Source organism: Copidosoma floridanum, unplaced genomic scaffold, assembly GCF_036245765.1.
Source record: "Copidosoma floridanum isolate Cflo_tuat_1 unplaced genomic scaffold, Cflo_Japanese_pri ptg000016l, whole genome shotgun sequence".
NCBI lineage: Eukaryota > Metazoa > Arthropoda > Insecta > Hymenoptera > Encyrtidae > Copidosoma > Copidosoma floridanum.
Window position 1 is genome coordinate 9,650,064 of NW_028321893.1, and position 18,463 is coordinate 9,668,526.

Sequence of the window (18,463 nt, forward strand, 5' to 3'; positions counted from 1 at the left end):
TCAACAGGTTCCTACACACCGATTTTTTCCAAATTATTTTTCCCAAAATCCCACAGTTTTTTTCTACTTATCACGGAGAGAAATCTCTCTGGAACGAGATTTAAAAAAAATACTTCTAGGCCCTGTACTACTTGTGTATTAAATAGTCATTCTAGGTAAAACTGAAAATTCGTACTTCTCTGTATTCTGGGAAAAAACACGATTTTGTGAATTTACTTGCTATTAATACATAACGATTTTAGAGGCTGTCATAAGATATTGATAATTATAATCGTATACCTAAATGCATACACTCGAAATAAATCTTTTTTTTTAATTTTTATTTTTGTATATTGAATTTCAAAATATTTTAGTATTGTTCTTATAAAGTATCACGCAATATTCAAAAACATCGAGATATAGTAAAGAACCCATTTTTTCTTTAATTTTGATTTTAGAAGTGAAAAAAAAAATATACACACCATGATTTTTAAAACGTTACTCTATTTTAAGAACAAATTATTAATATTTGAGCTTTATACTAAAACATCAAATATCTGTTATAGTGTAAGTAAAAAAATTTATGAGTTCCTGAATAAAAAATAGTTTAGCCTAAGTGGATCAAAAAAAGTCAATATGATTCTAAGATGTTGACACATCTTTCGTTCTTTTGACTTTAGTGATTCCAGGCAAAGCACATTCACCAGTCTTCTTCACTGTGGTAAACCATAAGTGGTATATGAAAATCAAAATATCACTGAGAATGTTCTCCATTTATTGATGAACAACTACATGCAAAAACTAATGGTCTCTTGTCAGAATATCGTTAACAGAGCAAAGACTTCAATTTGTAGATATTATTTAAACCATATTGATATTTTTGATAATCTGGCTTTAATACATAATGCATACAATACTACTTCACTAATAAATTTTACAATATAGATCAGTTGATCTTATACTTACTTAAAAGATACTCTACTCTCAAAAATAACAAATCCATAATAATGTTTGGTCAAAAAAAGGTTATGTAAAAAGTATTATTAAATCTGATTAAAATAATTTAAAAAGTCAGTATAACAAACGTGAGCTATGTTTAAAAAATGGATAAAATCTAACGAGTACTAGAAAAATTATATAACATTCTGTATAGACAGATATATCTGTATAGAGTGGTCTTTATTTGTTAACTGCGAACTTGAGTATTTGGCATAGTCAGGTATTTATTCATATTACCGAAATTCTTACTGTTCTAATCATTATCACGCACGTGGGAATTGAGGTATCAACTTAATGGGATTTCTTGTATTTGTTTACTAACCTAACCATTATCGTCATGTTATCTTCTTTGGAGAGTTTGGTGTGCAGTGGTTACAGCAAGAAGAAAATTCGATTCACGGACCGTGCGACGTTTGTCGATTTGAGAGTTTTCGAGCACGGTAAATATCCGCTTCGTGAACCGTACAACGTTAGTCCATTAGGTAGTTTTTTTTTAACACGTACGTTATTTAGGGTGTGTCCAAAAAATTTTAGCAAATAAAGTGATTGCTACCGTTTAATATTAGGAGGTCATCATCTCAATAAAATTTTTTTCACTAAACAACATTACAATTTTTTTAAACATGCCAGTATTTATACTACCAGTCCAAAACCTGGATAAAGTGTGATGAGAAAATTGTGTAACGACTCATCAGTTCAATAACTGGGACATGACTCAACCATAAGATAAAATTAATAGGGACGCGACTTGAATATTGGATAAAATCAACTAGAACACAACTCAACCACATAAGTCATTAGTGTGTTCTCTAAAAAGATGCAATACGACCCCAGCGTATATACCTACAAACATGCACAATTTTAATTTCAGAATATTTCGTATCAAATATTGTTCAACCTCAGTCGCTTTGTCACAGTCATTTTTTTCTCCTCTTGGGTCTTTTTTCTCGGAGTTTCTTCTTTGATCTACTAAATGTATTTTCATTTGTGGCTCATAATGAGCGTAATTTTTTATTTATTTTACTCTATTCACTTTCCTCCTCCGTTTCGATACTTTCGTTAAGGATTTCTCTTTGTTAAACTTTTCTTATTATTTCAGTAGTTTCTTCTTTGTGTGCCACAATCCCTTGTAAAATTATGTTAAAAAATCGGTTGACTTCGTCACATCGACGCAGGCAACAGGGCAGCAACATTCTTGCTATATTTCAATATCAATTATTACAATACTTAAAAATATTTCCATCCAATTTTATGCAGTAACTTGTTCTCACAGATAAGGAAACTCGTACATAATACCAGAATGCGTGAAAAAAGGCAATTGGTCCTAATAGTTTCATATTTTTAAAAACATTTAAATTAGTTGTGTTTGCATTCTACATTAATTGTTTTCTTGTTGCAACGACAATAGCAGACAGTACAACAACTTTATTTTTTTATTAGGTAAATAACGATTTTACAAATATTAAGTTGAAAGCACCTACCAATGTTAATAATGTCGAAATCAGGGTTTGTTTGGGCTTATAATGACCAGACTTACTTATTTCTATGACAGGTAGCTTCGATGTCTCTTCTACCCCACCTTATGGATCCTACTGAACTAACGTGATAAGCTAGCGTATTTTTACAAAATTTTAAGCTTATTTATTGCTACTGTTATTAATTTTTAAATGGATGTTTTTTACAGAGCCAAGACTTTAATTTGTGAACATTATTTAAACAACAGAGATATCTTCGATAATCTGGCTTTAACGTGTGATGCATACAATATTACGTTGCTAATAAATTTAATTTTGAAGATTAGTTGATCTTATACTTACTCTAAAGGTACTTTTTCCTCAAAGAAATCGAGTCCATAATGATGTTGGGCCAACAAAATATTTTGTCATTGCAGCTCAGCAACTCCTCTTGGCCCTGTTATATCTTTTTATACGTTGAAATACCCGCTGCAAGTTCCATTGCGTTGTATAAATGACTAGCAGTCTCCTCGTCTCGGCTTCGCCCGAGAGAGACTTAATGAAACACCGTAGTGTGCTGACATGTAATGTGAAATATTGTCGGTTAAAAATTTTATATCCATTCCTTACGTTTCTTAGAACAAATATTTTCTTATCAAAACATATTTGTTCGGAATCCATACAGTTTATTTGGTGAAGTAAAAAGCTGCAAAAAGTGAAAAAAATGTTATCATGATGAAAAGAACCGTGTGTTTCTTATGCTGTGAAATAATTGTTGGCCCTTACTTTCTGTTGATTTACAGTTTCTCCCGAATAATATACAAAAAGGGCTATTTGAAAGGTGTAAATATTTAATAGTTACAAAAAATATATAATTAAATTTTTTCTTTCTGGACAAAGTTCTGGAGCTTAATCTTTACATTCATTTTCGCCTCAAAAGTACAAATACATATTTAACCTATTTACAAATTTTGAAAATTTAAAAGATCACTGTTAAGGTGCAATAAAAAGCTGATTTCTCAGGCAATAGATTATTTGTTCATTGATTTTGACGCTGCTGTTCCAATCTCGATGAATGTTCTGCGTTAGTTACTTCACGCCTAAAATTGTATTCATTAGATGCACTTGAAGTTTTCATTCTCTTTTACCCTTTTGTGACTTTTGGTATGGTTAAGACTTTTGTGAGCTCTAAAAGCTGTTTTTTGTCAGTAAATCTCCCAGTTATTCCTCATTGTTTTTCTTGATAATGGAGGGCTGGTTACGGGTAGCTGACTTTTACCTTCGGAGTCTCTGTGTACGGAGATTGTACTGGAGGAAGGTACGACGTTGACCGAAGAATATCTCATCTTTGGGTGACTTTTTGGATAACTAACTGCTCATCGTTAGTCAGGTGAGTGGGCCTAGAGAATACCTTCTCTGTGTGTATGCCGTTGGGATGGATCACTTAGAAGGAGACTGCTGTGACTCCTCAAGGGTTGTTTTCTTAGGCTTGCTGTTGTAGCAAAATTTGCTCTGGTAGCCCTAGGACGGTTGAAAAAATGGCTATAAAACCCCAAAATGCTAGAGCAACTTGTGCTTTGGCTCGACACATTTTTTGGTATTCCACCGGAGACGTTAGCATTTAGAACACGTTTCTATTCATGGCATTTGTCAATCTTGGTGGTTTGAGATAGAATCCGATAAAAGTCACTTGTCCATTGGAGAAGAGTGTTGTCGATAGCCGGAATGCACAGCGCACGACTCCCTGATCTATGCTTCATGCACTGCCGGTGATTGACTGACTACTACGCCACATAGCGGATCCTACTGGACTAACGGGAAAAGCTAGAGTATTTGTATAAAATTGTGAGCTTATTTATTGCTACTGCTACTATCATTATTTAAGATAAAAACTGTACTAAAACCATCTAGGAAGTGTGAAGAATTAGTATGCAAAATTTCAGCAAGATCAGTTGAATAGTTTTTACGGTTAGCGATTACAACGATTTAGGCGACTTTGCTTTATATATTAGTAAGATAAGATAGAACGTACGAACATAAACTAAACCGAGATACGACTGACAAGTCCAGTGAGTGTAAGTCTATATGGTTAGTGCCGTGATCTGCCCACTCAAGTCGGCCATGATTTGACGTGACGCATTTATTTCAAGGATATTCTCGTACTCAGCATACACTATTGTAAAAGTTAGGGCATCGGCAAACTAAACATCTAATCTAGCACTGCCATGATTAATCAGGTACAAATGAGAACATTTATTAATTTACAAATTTGGTATTGAATCAAAAGTCACGAGGCAGTAACGATTGGGATGAGATTCAAGATCAAATGTGATTTGCTTTGACGAGAAAGTGAGCACTGGTACCTAAAAATGGTGTATGATAAGCATCAACGTACAAATTATGCATTTTTAAGATAAACTGCTATTGTTTAAAGGTAACTAGAACGCCACCAATGTATCAATCAAGAAAAGAAACATGGAAGTAATGAAAATTAAACAGATTTATAGTGCAATCACCATAAAAAGCTTGATTTTTTACAAAGCCTATGATTCGTTCAGGTAATAATATAATAATTGTCCCAGTATTATATTATTTATGGTTCCGCCGTGAATACCACTGTGCATTATTACATATAATGTTTGTCTCTTTGCTGCGAACAGAAACTAAATTCAAGGTGTCCATGAGACAAGATGCATCGGGAGACCTTACTACATTTCTACCTTGACGTTATTGATAAGTCAGTTTTTAAGAATGCATACATTGCAATGAAGATGACCAATTAATTTCTTTACTGGCAGTATCGTACGTCGCTTTGTTGTCGTATCGTCTCACCATAATGAACTCATGAAGTGACATGATTTTGCCGCAGGATCACAATTCAATGAAGTTTCCAGTTACGCTTTGTAAGTGTATGCGTTGTTCAGAGTCAATACAGATTTCTGATTGAAGGACACATCGACTTGATTGAACAACGCATGCGTAGCATTATTTATCGGCACCACCTTTGTGATTTTAGATGCTACGTTAGCATTCCCTTTTTCTTCATCTTTACTGACGCTCAGTTTGATACGCAGACCAAACATTGTGTATGCAGCATCAATGTATTCGTCACCATTACCTGGTACAAATTTCATCGGTGAATCATCTATGAGTAACGATTTTGGTTTGTACTGAATCCAGTTTAACTCCTTGATAGTTTTTTGAGGTGATAGAGGATTAAACAAAAAAAACTGAGATTTCGAGCATTCACACAAATGGCTGTGTAAAAAAGCTATTTTTCTTGTTTATTCAACTTTCAATAGTATCTCTAACAGTTCTCTTTCTTCTTTTTTTCCTTTTTTGGTGATGCAACACTCTTTTTTCATTTTGTTGTTATCTTTTCTTTTTGGTCTTGTTTAAGCGTTCTCATAATCTTTTTTTTTGCCTCTACCCTTACGACGTCCATACCTTGGCCGCACAGTTTTACGGAGCAACTAAAACCTAAATGGCTCGTCAAGTCGATCAACTTTATATCCCAATCCTTTTAGGGGTTTGTCTTATTTCTCCTAAGCTTTTCTCTTTAGCGTATTACCAAGTTTCATCAAGTGAGTGTAAAATGTCTGCTTAAAAGGTATATTTCAAGTGAAAACGTTACACATAATTTTCGTAACCGCTTGAACAGCTTCTTCACCCACAGCTCTAGTACCTTGTTCAGTGTGCGGTAAACCTCATCGAAATTCCACGGTAAGAAACGATCTGATACCTTCATGTCCGTGTTAATGGACAGATTAAACACATATGCGTCCAACTCTCCCTTTGCTATTGTGATGAATTTTGATGAAACTTTTAACAACACCACCACTTTGTGCGATCAAGCAGTCCTAGTAGGGACCCGTCAATTTTAGTCAACGCGTTAAACGTGGAGCGTTACCATCAAAGTTCCAAAGTAAAACGGTATTGGTCTGCCAATCGGATCCTTTATATCGGTTTTAATATTTTAAGGCAATAAATAATATTTATATTAATTTAATTAATGTATAAAATTGAAATTCATTGTCTCATACGATGTAAGGTTTACAGATGTCACTATAAATCATTAGTATCGAAGGTTTAGCTTTGACGAGATTGATTGGACAAATAAATTGAATTTTATAATTTTCAAAAAAAATATCTTTTGTACTTTAAAAATCTAAGATCTTATGTAATTTTTCGGATAGTATTCACCGATATACGCATTGACTGTTTGGAACAGAAAAACTTGGTATCTACGTAGTGTCTTTTTTATAAATTATAGATCACTAGAGGAGTACGTAGGGTAATATTTCTCTCTCTATCTTTTACTGCATGTTGAAACGTCAGGGGTAATTAAATCTCCCTTATACCGATAGTCCATTTGCCTTGCAAACAGGTTTTCAGAGGTAATCAAGTCACGGAATGTGCACTATTATCAGTGTTATACTGCATACTACTATTCCTAGGTAACACAATGTAAAATTCATCCTTAATTTTATTCCTTTTGAATAATGACACTTGTTCTAACAATAAAATAATTTAGGATACCTCTTCTAGCTGACAAAATATTTTTTGGAATGCATTTTACCTCGACTTTTCCATACTTTGTCAACCTCAGAGAAATTCGCGTTCAATTCTTGATTCACTCTGCCCAAATTTATCTCGCAAAAATGACTATATCAGTCATCTCTAAGAAAATTTACTGGAGGCTTCCACGTGCAAGAGATATGTACAATTCTAAATAACTCTTAAGTCCAACCACTTCCACTACCTTTGGCCAAGATACTTCTCACCTTACTGATGCAAACTAAATCTCCAATACTGTACTTTGAAGTTTTGAAATTAAAAATATGCCTACCATTACTTTGCTTCGTATTTGCGAATGCTTATACAGTATTAAGCAAAGTCACATTAGCTCGTGCCATCTTTATCGACGAATGCTACGTAAGGTTGCATGCTTATATTATACTTGGAAGAATGTATACTAAGCGATAGTTGCTTGTTTATGTAAGGTATTGCCATATTTATTGTTGTATAGTTCTGACAAGAAGTTTAGCTATTTCAGTTCTTGTATGTGGGCTAAGTTCTATTCTGTATTTAATTTTGTTTTTTCGTATAGTTTGCATTTTTGAGCCTACGAATTCTTTACCTTTATCTGTTTAAAAAATTTGTCTACGATTGCCACTTTTTCATAAAATATGCTCAATTGCTTGAGAAACATTCTTTAACGTTTCGTCTTCAATCGGTTCAGTCCAAGCGAGTTTACTAAAGACATCGATGACAACAAGAACATAAACATAAACATCACTGTAAGTTTTTCAAGCTCTTGAGTCTGTTAAATTAACTACCCACACGTCATCATAGTTATGCATGCTATGGCTTATTCTAGAAAAACAATTTTCTACAGCTTTATGTAAATTATAGTCATCTTAATTTTCTAGCCAACTTATTATGTTTAGCCACAGAAAAAACTCTTCAAATGTTATCTTACTACACATATAGCATGCTGTTTGCTCATTGGGCGCGGTGATGTTTTCCAGCAAGCATACGCGGAGATGCCAATTCAGCTAATGCCTCAATCAGCTTTCTAATGTTGGACCTTTTTCTTCTACCTAGCGTAAGCAAAATCGTGCTGACAATATGCTTCGGCAAATGGGTTTATATCCACATCCCCGTGCTCAAGGCACTAATATAGCTTTGTTCTAGGACTATGTAATTTTTATTCCAGTACAAAAGTTGACGAAACTTCAAAATAAAATCATAACAAAATTATTGTTAAAAATAATACTGCAAAAATATTTGATTTGAAAAAAAATTGCTTACATCAGCATATAAAATAAATAATATGTACATGATTATTAGCATAGTAGACAACAAACAGGCATACTATATAACACGTAACATTTTTCTTCTAAGGAACGTAAGGAATGGGTGTGAAATTTTTAACCGACAATATTTCACATTACATGTCAGCACACTACGGTGTTTCATTAAGTCTCTCTCGGGCGAAGCCGAGACGAGGAGACTGCTAGTCATTTATACAACGCAATGGAACTTGCAGCGGATATATCAACGTATAAAAAGATATAACAGTGCCAAAAGAAGTTGCTGAGCTGCAATGACAAAATATTTTGTTGGCCCAACATCATTATGGACTCGATTTCTTTGAGAAAAAAGTACCTTCAGAGTAAGTATAAGATCAACTTATCTTTAAAATTAAATTTATTAGCAACGTAATATTGTATGCATCACACGTTAAAGCCAGATTATCGAAGATATCTCTGTTGTTTGAATAATGTTCACAAATTAAAGTCTCGGCTCTGTAAAAAACATCCATTTAAAAATTAATAACAGTAGCAATAAATAAGCTTAAAATTTCGTAAAAATACGCTATCTTAGCACGTTAGTTCAGTAGGATCCATAAGGTGAAGTAGAAGAGACATCGAAGCTACCTGTCATAGAAATAAGTAAGTCTGGTCATTATAAGCCCAAACAAACCCTGATTTTGACATTATTAACATTGGTGGGTGCTTTTAACTTAATATTTGTAGAATAGTTATTCACCTAATATAAAAATAAAGCTGTTGTACTGTCTGCTATTGTCGCTGCAACAAGAAAACAATTAATGTAGAACGCAAACTCAACTAATTTCAATGTTTTTAAAAATATGAAACTATTAGGACCAATTGCCTTTTTTCGCGCATTCTGGTATTACGTCCGAGTTTCCTTATCCATGAGAACAAGTTACTGCATAAAATTGGATGGAAATATTTTTAAGTATAGTAATAATTGATATTGAAATATAGCAAGAATATTGCTGCCCTGTTGACTGCGTCGATGTGACGAAGTCAACCGATTTTTTAACATAATTTTACAAGGGATTGTGGCACACAAAGAAGAAACTACTGAAATAATAAAAAAAGTTCAACAAAGAGAAATCCTTAATGAAAGTATCGAAACGGAGGAGGGAAGTAAATAGAGTAAAATAAATAAAAAATTACGCTTATTATGAGCCACAAATGGAGATACATTTAGTAGATCAAAGAAGAAACTCCGAGAAAAAAGACCCAAGAGGAGAAAAAAATGACTGTGACAAAGCGACTGAGGTTGAACAATATTTGATACGAAATATTCTGAAATTAAAATTAAGCATGTTTGTAGGTATATACGCTGGGGTCGTATTGCATCTTTTTGGAGAACACACTAATGACTTATGTGGTTGAGTTGTGTCCTAGTTGATTTCATCCAATGTTCAAGTCGCGTCCCTATTAATTTTATCTTATGGTTGAGTCCCGTCCCAGTTATTGAACTGATGAGTCGTAACACAATTTTCTTATCACACTTTATCCAGGTTTTAAACTGGTAGTATAAATACTGGCATGTTTAAAAAAATTGTAATGTTGTTTAGTGGAAAAAATTTTATTGAGATGACGACCTCCTAATATTAAACGGTAGCAATCACTTTATTTGCTAAAATTTTTTGGACACACCCTAAATAACGTACGTGTTTAAAAAAAGCTACCTAATGGACTAACGTTGTACGGTTCACGAAGCGGATATTTACCGTGCTCGAAAACTCTCAAATCGACAAACGTCGCACGGTCCGTGAATCGAATTTTCTCCTTGCTTTAATCACTGCACACCAAACTCTCCAAAGAAGATAACATGACGATGATGGTTAGGTTAGTAAACAAATATAAGAAATCCCATTAAGTTGATACCTCAATTTCCACGTGACGTGCGTGATAATGATTAGAACAGTAAGAATTTCGGTAATATGAATAAATACTTGACTATGCCAAATACTCAAGTTCGCAGTTAACAAATAAAGACCACTCTGTACAGATATATCTGTCTATACAGAATGTTATATAATTTTACTAGTACTCGTTAGATTTTATCTATTTTTTAAACATAGCTCACGTTTGTTATACTGACTTTTTGAGTTATATCAATTTGTTAATGTAATAGTTTTTACATAATTTTTTTTTTAGATTTTAAAATTTTTTCATCGGCTTTTTTTACATTGATTCGGTTTTAGAGATTCACATATTCGAGAAAAAGAATTTAATTTATGAATAATAGCATTAGTACAACTTCTATTCAAAATCCAGGAAATTGAATTACTGCCATTATTTGTTTAATAATCAGCAGTTTCTAATTTCTATTAATTTTCATTGTCATCTAAAATTTTACAAAATAAGCATATGTTAGTTCTTTGATTTTTACTGTTGCTTTTACTATAATGAGCACTGTTATCTTGCCAGTGTTGATTCTGCCACTGTCCGTATCCACCACGACAATGCTGTGCTCTGCCATGGCTTACGTTACTATTGTAAAATTTTTGCTGTTGTTGGTTGCTAAACTGACCTTAACCACATTCTCGCTTTTGATTACTTATTTCTCTGCTTACATTTAAATAAGCAGTTTCCGATCCTCATAATATGTTGTGTTGTTTATCATAGTTATTATAAGACTGATTTTAAAAATGTCCAGGTTCACCACACGTACAACAGTTTTTTTTTTTCTCTACCATTTTACACACATAAATTTCCACTATTAAATTTATTCTCGTATGTTTGATCATTTACCTCGTACATTTTAATCTTATTTTTAACATATTTAACAGTTCGTTTCTCTTCTTTTAAAACGTATTTTAAATAGCCAATATGTTTCAACGCAAAAGTTAATGTTCTTACCAAATTATTGACCTTTTCTTCCATATAAACCATCGCTCCAGCATTTTTCATTAGTTTTATTAGAAAAAACAGTCTATTTTGCATAAAAATAATACAAAAAAATTATTATAAGTTACTGAAGTTGGGGCGATTTTAGAAAAACCAAAATCACCAGCACTAAAGCATTTCCGCTTTTTTTAAGACAATAGAGAAAAAAAATGCGAAAATTTATTTCATAATTGGTACTTTTACCATATCTCTTTTAAAATAGTCTCGTTGTGAATGTGAACACGTGCCAAACTTTCTTTTTCATAAAGCTTTTTAATCCTTTTGTATCTCAATATATTTTGCATCATAACATATGTGTAATATATAACTGCACACGTTTAATACTTGTAATACTTCACATATATTTTACCTATTTTTAATTTGATAGTCTAACTTACAAGTAACTGTCACGTGCCTTCGAAGACATACGTGAGAAATCGAAAAACAAGAACGGAACAGGCAACATAAACCACGGACTGTTACCATATTAAAAATAAATGAGCCTAGGAAAAAAAATAGTTGAAAACGTATCTTCTATAATAGACTTGAATTAGTTATCATTAATATTCCATGTATTACATGAAGTGTCTTGCCTCAGCAACAGTTACCTATTCTCTGAACATACGTATCGACATCAAATGTATATCAATTACACGACTCGAAAGCTCTTATGCATGATCATGGCCTAGCGCTCCAGCGCGCAGCGCTGCACGCGTAATTTCAAATGAACATATAATTCAACAATAGCAATATTCAGTGTTATACACATCTTTTAAATGCAGTACAGTTTGAAGTAGGTCCATAGGACAAAATTTGGGGCGTTTTCAGAACATTTAGACAGTCACTTCACTTCCAGTAGGAAATATTATTAAGTGTTATAATGATTGTATTATATTTTGCATAGACAGATATATCTGTACAGAGTTGACTTAAGTTTTTAACTACGATCTTGAGCATTTAGCATAGTAAAGTATTTATTCGCATTACTGGTTTTCTTATTGTTTTCGTCTTCAAAACGCACGCGGTAATTGAGGTATCACCTTTATGGGATTTCTCTTGTTTCTTTAATTACCTAATCATCATCGTCTGTTAATCTTCTTCGAGGAGTTTGGTGTGCAGTGGCTAAAGCACGGTTAATGTTCGTTTCACGGACCGTGTGACGTTTGTCGATTTGAGAGTTTTTGAGTAGGGTTGCCAGATTGCGCGGTTTACCGCAAATAGTGCGGTTTATGGAGCAAGTTTGCGGTTAAAATTTCGAAATGCGGTTTACCGCATTTCATGTGGTCTTACATTTTTAGAAAAATTTGAAGGAATCAGATTATAAATTGGTATAAGTTTTGTCTCTTGTACATATTGATGTACTTTTATTTTATTTCAGGGAAGTTAAACATTGTATTTATACATTATAACGTTAATCTATTTATTGACAGTATGTAAATCTCAGTCAACTTTGGTTGTTTTTTAAATCTTTATTTTAAGGTACTTAATTCTAGATTCATGAATGTTAATTATTTAATTGCTGCCAAAAAATAGAATCGCATTCATTTTTGGTCTTTCCAAAAAATGCATGTAATGTAATAAAATCTTCTTCTAATTCTTCCTCGTTAAATCTGAATTCTTCAGTTTCATTAGTTTGATCTGATGAAAGGTGATTGTTTTCTAGAATATACATTGACGATGTAAAACGTGTCAACATTTTATCTGTGATTACAAACGATTTACAGCATGAATTTTTAACCTGAATTAACAGAAAAATGTATATAAATTACTACTGCGAGTTTTTTTGGATAAATGAGTAATGCAAAAAAAATATAAGTTAATATACTTTTAAATGCACTCGTAGAACTAATAAAGCGGATAGCATTTGCATTTGCATGCGGTTTCTTTGTTTAGTTCCTATAGAGGCCATGAAACTAAATATTCTCTCAACGATGGCATTGCTGATTGGCAAAGATAGATATTTTAAGGCAAACATAGCCAGTTCCTTGAATTGCTGTTTGCCTGCAGCATTTTTTACTGACAAAAGACAACTTCAAAAATGTACACTATCTTTCGACTTAAAGTCACTGTTATGATCTGAATGTATGCAAATATCAGAAAGAGTTAAGGTACCCAAAGATCTCCACTGGTATTCTAATATTTCTTAATCCAAATCTGCATCTGCAAAATGAGATAAGACAGGAGTAATACAAAATTTTTGAATCGAACATCAAGTCATTTTTTTTCTTACCTAGGGTGCAAAGTCTTTGCGCCGTAGGGACGTAAATTACTATTAGCACTTGGTAAAATATTCATTATTTAAAAGTTTTGAATAATTTACTTACCGACTAGTTCAAGTGGTAACTGACGAAATATAGGTCTACTAATACGAGTGAGAGCCAAGGATGGTAGAAATATTTTATTTTTTGAATTGAATCTATGTTGCTTGGAAGCCTGGTAAATAGTTGAGAACATAAACAAAGTATATAGTCGGCACATCGACTTCATACAATTTTTAAAGTTTCCAACGGCCAATCCAATTTCATTCGAAGTTTCTCAAAGGATTCCCCGAAGTCAACTCTATCCAATGGACGTAAATTTTCTCGAACTGACATCATACCTTTCAGCATTTGAAGCTCAACAGACTGTAAGATTCCTGGCCTCGTCGTAACAGCTATGCATTTAGTTTTCAATACGCGAGAAGCAAGTGAAAAAACTAATGTTCTTAAGCAGGAGTATAATTTAGCTACATCTGCATTTGTCTGCTGAAAAGAAAGATTCACCTCATTCACCTCCAATAAAATGGATCCAAGAAATGTAAGGTACATTCGATTAGAAGGGTCTTTGAATAGTTCCATCAAAATTTTGGCTTTATAATCATTTTTCTCAGACTTTTGCGCAAAAAAATTTGAAAAATCATTTTACTGCGAGAGTAGTACCGATGATGTTGTTGATTTTTGTCACTATTTTTTCTCTACAAATAAATTCAAAATAATTAGAATGTTAATACTGTACCAATTAAAAATGATTTTAAAAAAAAGCATTAACCTTGTAAAAAGCTTTGTACTCTTTGTGTTTCAAGGAACTATGCGCAAAATACTTATAAATCCCTCTTCATGAAAAATTCAAATGATCAGGCATTTGCTGGAATGCATATTGTGCACACTTGTCAATACTGTGGCATATGCATGAAATCAAAATCAATTGTGGGGTACATTTTGAGAGATGCGTTTGAAACGAGTTCTTTGACCCGCACATATTTGCAGCTCCATCCGTACCAATAGCGTACATTTTTTTAGGGCTTAATCCAATTTTATGTAAATGTTGGACTAAAGATTCAGCTAACACTTCTCCCGTGCATTGGGTCACCTCAATGATGCCCAAAAAATTTGTTATCATATCACCCTGCGATTGACTAAAATATCTGATACACAGCCCCATAAACTTTGTGACAGATACATCCGTTGCTTCATCAGCTATAATAGCATAGAAACTCTCTCCTACATCCTCAACAAGGTAAGATAAAAGAGCTGGCACAATAACAGCAGTAATGATTTTCGAGCATTTTGTTTGGTGAATTCGTAACTGTTCTAGTGGGCTTCCTTTTCCCAAAGTCCTCCAAAGCTCTCCTAAGTGAGCGACAGATTTTATCGATGCATGCATTGCTGTATATACAGCTAGGTGGATATCCATTGATTTCATTTCATTATTCATTGCAGTCTGGTTCATTACTCCTAGAAATTAAAAAATTGATTTGAAAGACTTTGAAGTTTAAAGAAATAAGGAAATTTAGATGAATACCATGTTGTAGGAGTGTCGATTGCTGGATAGATTGGCGAGCATTGGCTAGTGCTTTGTGTTTGATAGTTTTTGAATGATCAACAAGATCACCATGATGTGGTCTCAAGAAACATCTGCAAAACGAGCAATATGCCTCCTGTTGGCCATTCATAATTTCTTCTTCAGACGATTCTTTTAACCAGTCTATAAAATAAAGAATGTCGAAGAAAGGAACGAAGTGTAACGTGCAATTAATAAAATAAGGTTAACGGCTCTTTAAGCCATTTCTTTTGAAATTTTCGCTTCGCAGCCATAATTACCCGCTTGGATTTAATTCAATTTAGATTTCGACAAACACTCGCCGGGGCAGGCACAGAACTAGGTACTTTAATAATTAATAAGTGTCAACACTGTCAACGAGTTTTCAAGCTTTTTTAGCTTGACCTAACTTGATGCAGATGGCGTTGGATACTCATCGATTCATATTGTCCACTGGCTGGTGATTGATTCTTTACGCACAAAATTTGAATTTTTTAATTATGTTACGAAATTCCACCATAACCTTGAAATAAACTTATATTGTTCTACTCATTAATAAATGGATTCATGGTTAAGATGACTATGAATTTACTTTGTAGTTACGGTTGTTGTAATTCTTAAAATAACGAAGGAATTTAAAATTGCGCATTTAACAAATCAATGTCCGGCCAGTGCTCATTTTTTTTATTCTATCTATATTTGTTAAGTATCATTTCCTACAACTACACAATTTCAAATAATTAAGTGATCAGGTATTAATCATAGGGTTTAAAATTTTGGGCATAAAGTACAAATGAATTTCATATTCCATTCGGTTTAATAAGATTTTTTGCGGTTTCAGCAGCCTCTAGCAGTGGGGTGTATTTTCCATAATCTGGCAACCCTGTTTTTAAGCACGGAAAAAATCTGTTTCACGAACCGTACGACAGAAGTCAATTCGGTAGTATTTTTAAGACAAGTACGTTGATCAGGAAGTGTCCAAAAAATTTTAGCCAATAAAGTGATTGCTACCGTTTAATATTAGGATGTCGTCATCTTAAAACAAAATTTTTTCCACTAAACAACATTACAATTTTTTTAAACATGCCAGTATTTATACGTAAAATTTTTTCCATTAAGTAAAAATAATAGGGACGCAATTTAAACATTAGATAAAATTAACTAGGACACAACTCAACCACATAAGTCATTAGTGTGTTCTCTAAAAAGATGCAATACGACCCCAGCGTATTCACCTACAAACATACACAATTTTAATTTCAGGATATTTCGTATCAAATATTGTTCAGCCTCAGTCGCTTTGTCACAGTCATTTTTTTTCTCCTCTTGGGTCTTTTTTCTCGGAGCTTCTTTTTTGATCTACTAAATGTATCTCCATTTGTGGCTCATAATGAGCGTAATTTTTTATTTATTTTACTCTATTTACTTCCCTCCTCCGTTTCGATACTTTCATTAAGGATTTTTCTTTGTTAAACTTTTCTTATTATTTCAGTAGTTTCTTCTTTGTGTGCCACAATCCCTTGTAAAATTATGTTAAAAAATCGGTTGACTTCGTCACATCGACGCAGTCATCAGGGCAGCAACATTCTTGCTACATTTCACTATCAATTATTACTATACTTAAAAATATTTTTATCTAATTTTATGCAGTAACTTGTTCTCATAGACTAGAAATAAATAAAATGACATATGACAGTATTTATCATTCGTCGTGTACAGATAGCAAATCCATTACATATAATTGCGAACTTCACTTTTAAAATTTTTTTTATTATAAAATAACAATACAAATACAACTTTAAGTCACTTTTCTGCGATTTATGGCAAAACTATGCATTTGACAAATAAAGTGTGTGAAATGAAGAACGTGCAATAAAAATACGAACCGAATAAGTTTTTTTTAATTTAGATCGAACCAGTAGTTTTTTTTGTAAAGGCATAAGACCACTTTTTGCCATTTATTCGAAATTCTGTAACTTTTGTTTTAAAAAAGGGGGTTTCGGAATTTACTAAAAAATCACTGGATCGATCGGAGTTAAAAGAACCTGCTGATTTGTATTTTCATGACACATTTTTTGTTTTGTTACACTTTATTTGTCAAATGCATAGTTTTTTCGAAAGTCACAAAAAAATAACTTCAACGATTTTTACCAATTTTTTAAACCATCTAACCCTATTGGGATCGATGTTCAAACTTAATGTGTTATTTTTATAGTTATTATCCAACAAAAAAATTTTCAAGTTGGAGTTCGCAATTTTATGTTTGTTAAACCACAAATCAACTAATTTTACCTGATTACGTTGTTTTAAAACTGCGTACGTACAACTTTTGCGTTGGTCCCGTGTACACAGCAAGCTTAAAAAATAAATAAATAAATAAATAAACAAAACAAAGTTACTTGAATACCTTAGATGGTTAGTGAGAGTTGGTACAGTCACACTAAAATGTCAATCCAACAAAAATGTATTCATTACTCTTTTTTTTTTTTTTTGTCTATTAAGCTTGTTGTGTGTAACTAGCCATTACAAAACTTGTATCTACCCAGTAAAATGCTTTATTAAAGAAAATATTGTATACTGTCATGTGTCATTTTTTGTCTTACCACCAACTTACCTGCTGATTTAAATTTTCTACATAAATAAAAACTCGTATGACTTTAAGGTATTTAAAGAATTGTCAGCCAAAAAGCATTGTCTCGCAATTTTATTTATTACAAAAAAACGTCTGTGTTAATGTTACAGTTGTAATAAGTTTAAAGAAAAATGTTTCATATAATAAATAATTTATGTGAAAATTCTTGAACTTACAATATTCTTAAGTAAAACTAAATGTTGTAATCTTGAATCATAAAATATAGTTGTCATTTTTATAAGACAATAATCTAACATTGAAACACGATAAAAATCGATACCTTCAGCTTCAAGCTTAAATATAATTTCAAAGTAAAAGAACGATAAACTATATTCAATACCACTGTATTCTAAATCAATTAAAATATTAATTATTTTAATTAAGGTGTCGATATCCATAAGTAGAATATCCTCGAATTTGTTATAATCATTTTAAACTGGTAATTATTACAATAATTGAAAAATGTAATACATAAATAATATATTAGAAAGTGTGAACATCAATCTACACTGAGAAAAAACCATACTATTTAGCTATGGAGTTTTACTAAAACGGTAGTGCTGTTTCATGCAGTGTCTGTACAATTGAAGTACCACGAACACATGCACAGTTTTGGCAGGTGTGGTGTTACAGGCAGTGAAAACAAGAGGCTACATTTTTTGTAACCTAATGTTATTTATATCTGTATAACACACGTAATTGTTTATCAAAATTTGTTGTAGTTAACTCTAAAAATGGACTCGATTGTGAGAAATACACACTTATTTTACAAAACATAAGGCAATGTAATAATTATTTTGAAGGTAAGTAAAATAAATAAAGCGAAACAACAGGTAAGAGAACAAAGCAAGTAATATCGTGTACAAAGTTTTTGCAGAAGCGGG

General features: G+C 32.5%; 1 protein-coding gene and 1 pseudogene across 4 annotated transcripts in view; both read right to left on the reverse strand.

The window, feature by feature from the left end:
• Nucleotides 1-18,463, reverse strand: part of trc (Serine/threonine-protein kinase tricornered) — a 952,993-nt gene that overhangs the window by 529,820 nt on the left and 404,710 nt on the right. The window lies entirely within an intron of this gene.
• LOC149374672 (uncharacterized) lies at nt 13,182-13,758 on the reverse strand (annotated as a pseudogene).